Source organism: Macaca fascicularis, chromosome 12, assembly GCF_037993035.2.
Source record: "Macaca fascicularis isolate 582-1 chromosome 12, T2T-MFA8v1.1".
Lineage (NCBI taxonomy): Eukaryota > Metazoa > Chordata > Mammalia > Primates > Cercopithecidae > Macaca > Macaca fascicularis.
The window spans coordinates 9,267,518-9,279,600 of record NC_088386.1 but is presented as its reverse complement, the minus strand read 5'-3'; the positions used below and the strand labels follow the sequence as shown (position 1 = coordinate 9,279,600).

General features: G+C 39.9%; 1 long non-coding RNA gene across 1 annotated transcript; it reads left to right on the top strand.

Annotated features, from left to right (window-relative positions):
• The first annotated feature begins 3,381 nt into the window (after positions 1–3,381).
• Positions 3,382–11,773, top strand: LOC141408133 (uncharacterized). Its single transcript, XR_012420929.1, has 3 exons — positions 3,382–3,525; positions 8,751–8,889; positions 9,268–11,773. It is a non-coding gene; the product is annotated as an uncharacterized lncRNA (long non-coding RNA).
• The last annotated feature ends 310 nt before the right edge of the window (positions 11,774–12,083 follow it).

Sequence of the window (12,083 nt, the reverse complement as noted above, 5' to 3'; positions counted from 1 at the left end):
GCACAAGCAGCTCAGAGCCAGCTCACAGACAGGACTTTGAGACTGAGAGCTTTAAAGTATTCAACTTCAGTGCTGTGCACTTGCAAGAGAGATAGGGCATGGGAATGGAATTGGCATTCCGTAGTTAAAGCAGAGTTCTGGCCCTGGGCAGAGAGGAGAAGAGTGTGGTATGAGGGAAAGGGCACTTGACATGGTATCAGGAGAGAAGAGACAACTTGTGTTCACAGAGCTTCACTATCAGGATGGAGGACTGAGGCTGACTATAAACATATAACTTCACAATTTATTCCAGAACATTCTTTTTATTTTTTTTAGTAAGATAAAGGCATAAATCAATAAATAACTTCCCAGCTGCTTCAGGAAATTTCCACAAACTGGTTTGTCCAGGAAAATGGCTTGCTTATTGGCTCCCTATCCAACCTAGTCTATTCCTCAGACTCACTTCAAGACCCCACTGAATTGTGCTACCTGTCCTAAACCACAACATTATGAACCAAGCCCAATGACAATTGATTTTCTGCACTGAAAGCTCTGCCTTAAGTCACTTGAGCTCAGACCCCAAAATTCTCTACTCTCCCAATCTCCTCCTTATGGGATGCTACTGTGGTTCTGCTGAGATAATATTTCCATTTCTTGCTCTAAGTAAGAGTTGGTGAAATACAGTAGATTAGGATCATCCATCCATCCAAGTCATATGTCACCTTCTTCTTTAGAAATGTAAAAGCTGTCCCTTTGACCATTTGCCAAAAAATGGCAAAATATATTCTAAACAGCCAATTTATTTTCTCTCACCTGTTTATTTACACTTGCTAATGAACTAGCCCAGTACCAACTGCACAGGGATTCTGGTTGTGTTGATGATGCATTTGAACAAATTAAAAGGAAACAAATGTGCATGTTTTGGCCAAGGAGTCCGAGTTTCAAAGCCAGTCTGCGTTGCATCTTTTCCCAAGGGAAATTCAAACAGCTCTGTAAGAGAGAAGTATAGCTAGCGCAAATGGAAATTCTATAGTCTCATACACTGGTGCTCCCTGCTTAAATTATCATTTCCAGTTTCATTACCGTCAAAGAAGTAGATATTTTTGCTGTTGATGATGATCCTATCCTCACAAAATACAAAGATGAGTTTGGGGTATTTGGATTTTTCTTTACGAAAGCTCTGGCTGTAACACAATTTTGTTTGCAAACGAAAACTGCTTTTTGGGTTTTATCCATTCTAAAATTAATTAGCCCTTTTTATAATTGTAGCTGGCAAATCTCACACTCCAACAGACGGCAAGGCCACATTTCTGCTAACTTCCTCATTGCAATGGTTTCTGCAAATCAGATCCATCTCTAACAAACTGGACACCAATTTTAGAATTTTGCTATCTAAACACAAACAGAGGAAATACATATCCCTTCCCACCCAGCAACAAACACCCAACACTTACTGAGCATCTACCACGGGCAGGAGATCCATTTCACGAATGCTCACAATAGCCCTATGAATTGGGTACTGTGATTAGGCTCATTTTAAGCGTAGGAAACAGAAGTAGAGTGAGTTAAAGGGATTTGCCCTATGGCAGCCACTGCAGGATGTGGGGACCCTGGGATGAGATCTTTACCCACTGTCCCCACAACATGTGCACCTAATCACATTCTCCATGGTGGCCTCTAGTTGATGCACAACATAATTTATCTTACTAAACAAACCTAAAATATCTGCGTTTGGATTACTACGCTGTCTTTTTTTTTTTTTTTTTTTTTGAGACAGAGTATCGCTCTGTCACCCAGGTTGGAGTGCAGGGGCACGATCTCGGCTCACTGCAACTTCTACCTCCTGGGTTCAAGTGACTCTCCTGCCTCAGCCTCCCAAGTAACTGCGATTACAGGCATGCAGCACGATGCCTGGCTATTTTTGTATTTTAAATTATCATTTCCAGTTTCATTACCGTCAAAGAAGTAGATATTTTTGCTGTTGATGATGATCCTATCCTCACAAAATACAAAGATGAGTTTGGGGTATTTGGACTTTTCTTTATGAAAGCTCTGACTGTAACACAATTTTGTTTGCAAACGAAAACTGCTTTTTGGGTTTTATCCATTCTAAAATTAATTAGCCCAGGGTTTCACCATGTTGGCCATGCTGGTCTCGAACTCCTGGCCTCAGGTGATCTGCCTGCCTCGACCTCCCAAAGTGCTAAGACTACAGGCGTGAACCACCGTGCCCAGTCTTACACTGTTTTACCTTAAGACACACACACACACTCTCTCTCTCTCTCAAGGAAGGGAATGGTTCTTTATTTTACATTGTGTAACAAAAGCGGTAGTTTCTGCCAAATATAGGGGTGGTCTGTCAGCAGGCAAAGGCAAATGGAAGTTTCTGCTTCTAGGAATTGACGTGTATTACAGAATCCATAGACTCTTGTGACATGTGAACAAAGTTGAGCTCCACTTGCTAAGAGGGCTACCCTCATCCTCCTGGGTCCTAAAGTCACCCAGACCAGAAACACTATGTATTGAGTATACTGTCACTTTTTCTCTCCTCGTCAGGGCTGGATGTTAGCTAGCCCTGACCAGCCCTTCTCTCAAGTCCTTTCAGGCACTCAATCAGCTGTCTGTTGCCATATCCTGGACTCGTTCCTCCCTTTCTGTACCGTTTTTCTGGGGGTAATGCATTTTATTATTTATTTCCAAAATCATATGCCCAGAGGCTTTATGTACATTTAAAACTATTTTTTTCAAATAATATAAGATTAATCCATTCTTTTTACTTGTACTAGATCATTTGTCCACTGGCACAATAAATGTAAAAGAAAGATGCGACTAGATTAACTTTATTAGTAAGATTGTTATGAAGTCTCAAAGCCTTTAGGAAGAAAACAGAAAGATTACTGTTTTTCACAACTGGAAATTTTTTCAGGTGGCTCAGATGCTCTAGAAGACAGGTAGAAACTGTTTTACTTTTAATGTGTACCTGTTCAAGCTTCCTAATAAATCACTGTACTACACACTTTGGTTCTTATCCTCCCCACACACCTCTATTTAATTTGCAAAATGCAAAGATGCATGCTTCATCTGTGGGTGAATGAGTCTGTTTAATTGGCAAGTTGTCATGATTTTCAGTAATTATGGTTTTTTAACTATGTGAGAAAAGACAAATGGTACATTACAGTAACATCGTTTGTCATTTGGTGTAACGATGATCTCTGAATTATAAGTGCTGTGTGCATTAATGCATCTGTTATTTCTCTGTGACAAATAGGGTGATCAAAACCTCTAATAGATTGTACTCTTTTCTCTTGACAGTTTTGTTTATTCTTTTTTCTGTGTTTAGAAAATCCACTCCCACTCATCAGCCTCTATTAACACCCAAGGCAGGGATACAGAACAAAGACTGAGAACAAACCAAGCTCTCCTCTGGAAAGCAAACCAAAGTAAAACTGCGGTTATTACTGGTGCATAGGGTACCCTTACAGGAGACTTGAGGAGGAAAATCGAATAATGGAAGCCACCATTTATTTGGCATCAACTCTTTGCTAGGTATGCATTATTATCCTTGTGATCTCCAGGGAAAAGAAGGCTGGGGGTGGGGGGTCATGGGATGGATTTCAAACAAGGTTGTTCAGCAAAAACACAAACCTTGTTTGCAGCCTACAGACGTACATTTTTTCATCTGGGTTGACTCTGCCATTTGAGCCAATGACAAATTGTGTGTGCGTGTGTGTGTGTGTTTGTGAGTTCGTGTGTGTAACATATGCCTTAATAGTGTATTTCATTAAAATATCAAAATAAAGACTATAATACCAAAAACAAAAATCAAAAAGGTTTTATGTTGGGGGAAGACTTTGGGAGAGAGAGGAGATGGGAGGACAATGGCAGACACTGAAATTAATTTGTTACATCTTACTTCTATTAATAAAAGGAAAGGAAGAGAAGTAAAGAGAGTGAATGACTAAAAGGATGTTGTTATGCTTAGTGAAATAAAATATATTTAAATAGAATATTATATACATGTCACATGTTTATTTCATTTCTGCTGTGTCTCTTTTTCCCCATTGTCTGTCAGAACTTGGTTGGGATCCCACTTTTGTGGAGTTCCCCTCTCTCCCCTTCACTGGGATGAGCTGTGGGTAGGCTGAGGGACTTGCACAAATCATAGAGCACGAACTTACCTTACAGTGGTGAGACGATTTCATTCAGCAAAATTAGCACTCAAAATACCCTTCTGTGAATGCATTCTTAGAAAACCTCATACACAGTTAATTTCCAAAAGGGACAGATTAAAAAAAAATTACAAAAGAAGAAAGCCGCATCAACATCTTAATGCAAGTAAGAATATGTTTATAGATCATTAACTGCTCAAGGGTATGAAAAGAGGGAAATTAAAGTTAAGTGTTAGGAAGCACTGTCTATTGAAGCTCATTCAGCAACAAGGATAAAATATTCTGAAATTATAATGAAAGTCAACAAGAAAAGTTAATTTTGTAATCAAAGGACAATGTTCCAAACATGCTTTATTAGGAAACAGGTTTTGCATAGTATAGCACCCTTTTATTAAAAACAAAAGTCAGCGGGTGACTATGATTCATTGTGCTATAACATCCTTCTTTTTAGAATTCATAACTATAGTTAATCTTATCCCCATTCCCAGGAAGGTTGTGATTTAAAATACTATGTTGGCTAAATGCAATGTGGTATTCTGGATTTGATCCTTAAACACATAAAGGGCCTTAGTGATAAAAATGATGAAGTCTGAATCAAGTCTGTAGTAATATGCCAATGTCGGTTTCTTAGTTTTGACAACTGTACTGTAGGGGTGGAAAGTTGTAGTCTCTTTCCTCGCCCATCATAAGGTCACAGCAGACACTCCTGCAACAAAAGATGGGTTAACAAGAGAAAAGCATGCACATTTATTTAATCAAAGTTTTATGTGACGTGGGAGCCTTCAGAAATGAAGAGCCAAAGACTCAGTGGGAAATGTGCATTTTCATTCTTAGGTTTGATGAAAAACAGACAGTCAGGTAGAAACATAACTGGATCGAAGAGTGTGATCTAAAGGTGACAGCCAGAGGGGGAGCCTGGCAAGGCCTGTGTGTTTGGATTCTTCCTGACTGATTTGTTTTATGCGACCACCGGAGCAGGCGCCAGAGATGAGGCAAGTAGGCAAGGTAAAAAAACTTTATTAGCTAGCCAGTGTGAAGGAGGAAAGGGCGAGGTTCACTGGTCTCAGGCGGTGGAGGCCGAGGAAGTCGATCCGGCATTCTCAGGCGAGGCTCCTAGGTCCGCATATGAGGAGGGGCCGAGGAAGTCTGCGTGGATATCTTCCGGGAGCGGCCTTTTATGGATGGGGTTTGAGGTGGGCAGGACAGGGGCAGGGGTAAGGGCGTCTCCATAGGCATGGCTGGGTAAGTTTTGGTTTCTTTATTTTGACGTCACAATGCGCAGGCGCAGACAATCGGTGTTTTTCCCAGGCACGGGAGTTTTTCCTGGGCGCGGGAAAGTCGCTGATGGAGAACCCGGAACTGCGCCATCTTGTTTACCTTCTTTACGTTCTTCCATCTTGTCCTTTCTCCCTCACCCGAACACGGACCTCTGTGTGACCTTCCTTTCCTATGGGTATCAGATAGGACACCTGTCACATGAGGGTCTTGGAGAGAGAGGGAGAGGGTCAGGGAGTTAACTTTCTAAGTTTTATGGCTGACTTTGGGGAAGAGTTCAAGTTTCTATGGCCTGGCTTAGGAGAGAGGAATTCTGGTTTCTATGAAACTCTTCAGGGGAAGGAACAGGGGTTGGAGTCAGGAGAAAAGGAAAAGATCAGAAAGGCTCTGTTTCTGAGGCTTTTCCAGTCTCCTTTAGCTCAAAGTACCCTTCATGCCAGAGGACTATGCTTTGAGATATCATATTCTGAGTCCCAACAGTACCATGGCAGTGTGAGCTGTGGCACTAGCGAGAACGGGGTGAAGGGCATGTGGGAACACTTGGTATATCTTCGTATATTTTCTATAAACCCAAAATTATTCCAAAATTAAAAGTTTATTAAGTAATTCTATTATAAGGACTAGGGCATAGGTTAAATATCTAATCAACTACTCTGTACTCAAAAACTTACTTTATGTCAGTGTTTGCTTTTAAAACTCTTAAAACTTCTTACCTTATAAGTATACTTGACTTTTTTTTTTTGAGACAGAGTCTTGCTCTGTCACCCAGGCTGCAGTGCAGTGGCATGATCTTGGCAAGCTCTGCCTCCTGGGTTCAAGTGATTCTCTGCCTCAGCCTCCTGAGTAGCTGGGATTACAGGCATGTGCCACCACGCCAGGCTAATTTTTTGTATTTTTAGTGAGAAAGGCTTCACCATGTTAGCCAGGATGGTATCAATCTCCTGACCTCGTTAATTTTTATAAGTGATGATTGAATATCTTATCTTTTATTCTTTTTTTTTTTTTTTTTTTTTCAGTTCTCTTTGCTTATTGCTGCCAACCTGGCAGGAGCATAGCCTGACCTCATTCAGTTTTCCCTGGCAGCCGCTGTTCCCTTGGGCTAGTACAGGTTCTTACTTGTCTTAGTGGTTTTCCTTCCCAAAGTAGATCATCACGTATATGTACATCACCTCCTCTGGGAAGTCTCCCCAACAACAAACCTCTTCCCCATTCCTTACTATTCCATTCTTTCCTGACTGTCCATCATCTCTTCTTTGTGTATGTGCCATTTAAGCTGAGCCCGGGGCCTAGCACACAATTGCATCTTCACAAATGTCTGTTCACAGATTTGACCATGGGGCATAACCTTCTTAAGGAATAGCAAGTCCTGGCCCAGCTGCTAAGATGTACGTATGCTTTGCACAAAAGTGGAGCCCCGCTATATTTTCAGTTCATTGAGGTTTTAGTTAGTGGGTTCTGGGGTTTAATTGAATAATGTGCTATATTGTTTTCTAATTTAATGTAATGTGACTTGTTTTTAATGCAGTTTTAGATTGAAGTTTGTCCAGCACTCATTTTTTGAGAAGAGTCAATTTCTCTCAAGATCCTAACACCTAGTGATTTTTGGTTTTGCAAAGATATCAGTTTAGATGCCAAGAAATGAATTTATTCTTCAGAAAATGCTTTTATGTGTTTTGAAACAATGAATGAAGATAGGATACAGTGACTTTATTTCTTTATTATTTTTTATTCCAGCAATAATTCTTGAATTACCAAATATTTTATAATTTATTTATTCAATTGATAATATTTATTAGACACCTACTTTGTTCTAGGCACTGTACTGGGGGTAAAGCAGTGATAATGGACAGACCAGGACTCTCCTGGCTGACCATGCATTCTTTTGTGTGTGTGTGTGTGTGTGTGTGTGTGTGTGTGTGTGTTGAGGGGAGGAGCATGCGAATAATAAATAAACAAGGGAAAAAAGCCAGGTGACATAAAAGACATGATGAGTCTGTGGTAGGGCTACTGATCTGAGTATGGTTGAGGATGATTCTTTAGGAAATAGTATTTAAACTTAGTGTTGAAGGAATGAAAAACGCTGAGCTCTGAGGAGCAAGGGGCCGATGTTGCAGGCAGACAAAGCAACAATTGCGAAGGCCCTGGGATGCGAATGAGTTTGAGCAGGGCTTAAGGGTCAGAACAGAAGTCCAAGTGGCTGTAATTAAGTGACCATAGGAGAGAGAGGTGCACACAAAGAATGGAGCAGTGGGAAGGGCTGCTTGGCTTTGTTAGCTTGGGTTATGTAAGCAGAAGGTCTTGTTCCCTTTTCTGGTGGATCCTGTGGAGGTTACAAAGAAAAGCAAAATACATTTCTTTTTCCCAAGAAGCTCAGAGCATAGTTGGATTAGTAGACTACACAAGTAACTACCATATATGCAGTGTTTAAGAGTAGCCCTTAGATATATCAAGAGTGGTGTGGGAGAGGAGGAAAGGAATCCTCAAGGTCAAGGGGCAATCAGGCACACTTCATTTGGCTTTGAAAGTGGGATTTGATCCTACTATGCCTGCAACGTGTCAGACATTGTCAAACATTCTATGTATAAAGAAGAGTAAGACATGGTCCTTGCCATGTTATTCTCCATGAACTGCTGGGGGATATAGGAAGACAAAGATGATGCAGTGTGGTGAATGAACCCACAGCAATGTGCATGGAAGTAATGTGGCCAGATGTGTTTACGTGTCAAGCAGCCTGCACATGATTTCACCACCATGGGGAGAGGAAGCCAAGGACCTGGTAGAATATTCAGGTGGAGGAAGTGTTTGAGGAATGTCCGGAAGTGAGAAAACGTTGAGCAGTGGTAGAAGATTAGATGGCTAAGATGGCAGGGTCACACTCGTGAATTGCTCACGCTGATAGCGTTTGTCCAGTAAAGTCAGACTTCCTATATTGCATCTTATGAATTTACATATCTGCCTTTTCATTATTAGTTGCACTTTGCACATGGTGGGCAGTTGGTATAGTTTTGTTGAACTGATAAGTAAGACAACATATGAACCTCACCATCTGCCTCACACTTTCAATGGTTTGTAATTGCCACACTGCCATTGGAGTGATTTTTCAATACTTCCCCTCACTAATTAGTTTTGCGGAGCATTGCCAGGTGGCCTGTTCAACTTTCTCAGGACTCTTGAGGGCATCTGAAAAACGGGCAATCCTACAACAAGGAATTTGACAAAATGCCATAAAGCATGTTTCAGACATTGTATGGGTAGCCCACATAAAGAGATTAAAAATCTTTGGCAAAAAGGATCATCCCAGCCTTGTTGATGTCACCTGTCTTTTAGGTTTGGACCCCCAGATTTTCTGGCGCTCACTGGGAGTGCTGGAAAGTGTTGTGTCTGCGAATCAGTTAGGAGCATTCTCTCACTTCTACTTCTAAAGGGCTCTTCTCTGCTGGTTCCAGTTTGATCCCTTGGTCGCTTGGTAAGTTTCACATACCACAGGAAATTCTGTCTGCTGTGCATACTGCATAAAGTGACTTGCACAGCACCGAGGTGCTCTCAAATAGCCCTTGAAGGGCTGAGAAACTCGTCAATTTTCTTTGGGAGTTGGTGTCTTGTCTCTCATCTTGCCTTTTTCTTATTTCTTTGTGTCTTCTTTAGAGATGTATCACCACTGGGCATATATATCCTTATGGACATGGGAATATTTTCCAGGGAGCCTGGATAGCTATAAGAAAATACTTTTCTAGATTCTTAACTTCCATCTGTATTCGTCCCTAAGATTATTCTGCTCAAGAGTCCCTCTGTTAGTTCTTCTTCTCCCTTCCCCTTTGTTAATTGTTCTTTTTCTACTCTACAGGCAGGGAGAAAAGGCAAGCACCGCTCTCAGTTGTCTGGACAGTGCTCTGACCCAGTGTGTAAAACCTCTTGGGCACTCAACAAAAGGACAGCTCAAGAATGTTTCCTTCCTAAGGAAAAGGAAGGACAATGTTTCTGTGAGGAAGCATGTCCAGGCAAGGCACCATGGCGGGGCTGAGTGGTTAATATCTCAGAATTCTCACTCAGCAGCGAGGAGCTCATAGAAGCCATAGGTAGTACCAAGTTGATTGACTCTAAAAATGAAGTAAGACTTTTTCTCTCAGAAATTTAACCTCTTTGATAGGTTTGATTGGAGACTGGAATTTTCCATTAATTGAATGAACAAACTCTGCCAATTTCAATCAAAATATATTAAAAGTATTATAAAGCATGTAATGCATGGGAAACCATATCTTTTGCAGTTATTAGAATTATGATAAAAATTTCAGATGTCAACCTAAAAACGCATAAAGACCCCACTGGTTTCACAATTTTTCCGTGGGGTAAATGAACCAAACAGTTCTCACTGTTCAGTCTCCAGTCCCCACTTGTCCATGCTGTCTCTTTTTAGATTTCCTCTTTCAGTCTCAGCAGCGGTTCCTCAAAACGTGTACATGAGATAGAAATAAAATTATGTTTAGAAAAGATTTGAGTACTTAGAATATCACAGTGGACTTTTTCATGTGAAATATGATACATTTAAAGTTCTTTACACAAAGGAATAAAGTTGATTCCAAGGCTCTTTTTCATATCCTGACATGATCTACTTTTGCAAACATTATACTTAAGGTATTCAGTTTGCATTTTTGAGGAATCAAAGCCTTAGGGACTTAAGTGGCTGCACAATCTAGTAGATTATTAATGAGCTTGCAGCTAAGTAGAAAGATAATTAAGAATTTATTCAGAGAAAGACCTAATTCAGGACTGCAGTCTAGGAGATGGGGGTGCCTATTCAGCCCCTAAGTCATGAACAAGAGGCTCCTTGACAACAAGTTCCTTCTGGATGAAAGCAAATCAGAGTCAAGTCAGTTGTCAGAAATATTCCAGCCTAAAGGGAAAGTTATTTTAAAAGTATGTCTTGTTTATTACCTAAGTGTCAAAGGAAAGTTGTGGCATAACCTGGGGATTAATTCAGTCATACGCTTGAGATGAAACATAGCCCCCAGGAATATTTCCGTGTGCTGAGATCTATCAAACCCTTGGCACTAATGGGTACACCTTCCCCTCTGGTCAGCAACATAACAAATAAACTCTTGATATCAGAAGACTTGCTGAGATAGGACAGGCATGGTGTAATTACATATTTTCTCTTTCTTTGAACTTTGGAACTAGAAGTGCACAAAGGAAAGTTATCTTAAGTGAAAAAAGTAGTCTGCCAAGCAGGACAGAGACAAGTGAATAGCATATGAGTGGACAATACCTTTGCCCAGCTGGAAGTCTTTGTGGCATGATGTAAAATGGGACTGCTGAGGATTGTGTAATTTGCTCAGAGAAGCAAAGATGCAAGAAAAGGCCTGAGAAGCGAGGAACAGATTTACAGAGAGAGAGACGGAGAGAGAAAAAGGGTGGTTGATTTAGAATGACAAAAAATATTAGTACAAATATGTCTAGGGGAGGAATGCAAATGTGACTGAAAAATATTAAGAGGATTAGACATTAGAAGACCATACAGATTTTGCTAAAGCAGGAGGTAAGCTATTTGAAATAGAGTGGTAGCCCAGAGTCACCATAAGATACACAATAGCCCTGGGGTGACAATGTTACCCAGTGAAAGGATCAGCAAACTATATGGTCATGGGCCATTCTGCCTCACTGCCTGTTTTTGTGTGCTCCAGGAGCTAGAAATATTTTTTACATTTTTAGAATGGCTAAGAAATATCCAAAGAAAAATATTTCATGACATGTAAAATCATATCAATTTCAAATTTCAGAGTCTATAACTAAAGTTTAACCTGGAACACAGTCCTGTTTGTGTGTGCATAATCTATAAATGCTATAAGTGCAGTGTTGAGTAGTTATAATGGGGCCATAGGACCTGTGAAACCTAAAATATTTATTATCTGATGCCTTATAGGAAAAAAACTCCAACTCCTTGTCTGGAAACATTACGTTAGGCTTTCAGCCAGATACACATTTTGATTCTTTTACTTTTCTCCTATCACCTGGATTAGCTAGACTCCCTTGGTTTTGGTTTTATCATCTGTAAACCGGACAATAGATAAGTAGTATATTTTGGTGACTTTATGGTGATGACTGAAAATGTAAAAACGTATGCATTAACTTGGCAGAAATTGTTAAAAGTTACCATTAAACACAAACCACTTATCACTTTCTTACCTAAATGTAATTTATTTTCCTTTTCTATGGATTGCAACATCTGTCCTTTTTTCCAGGAATTATACATTATTGAAAAGTCCACACTTGTTGTATAATAAACATCTCTTTCTGAAGTTAACACATCACATTGACTTAAAAATTATTTTAAAAAACAAAAAAATCAAAATAAATTTTAAAAAATTAAAACAACTTTTAAGCTTTCTTCTCTATCTAAACATAAGAATAAATTACTTTTTCTTCCTCTTTACTACCAATCTTCTATATTTGTAATCTCTGTTTATTTACTCTTTATTCTCTCTTCACTTTTATCTATCTTGTGAAGTCCTAATTGGTAGGTCAACATTGACTCCCAAATCACTCAATCTTATGGACAATGGACAACTTTTAGTCTTCATCAATCTTGACATCTTACAAGCAGTTGGTCTTGTTGACCATTCCTTCATATGAATCCTCTCTGCGCTTGGACCAACTCTGCCCTGG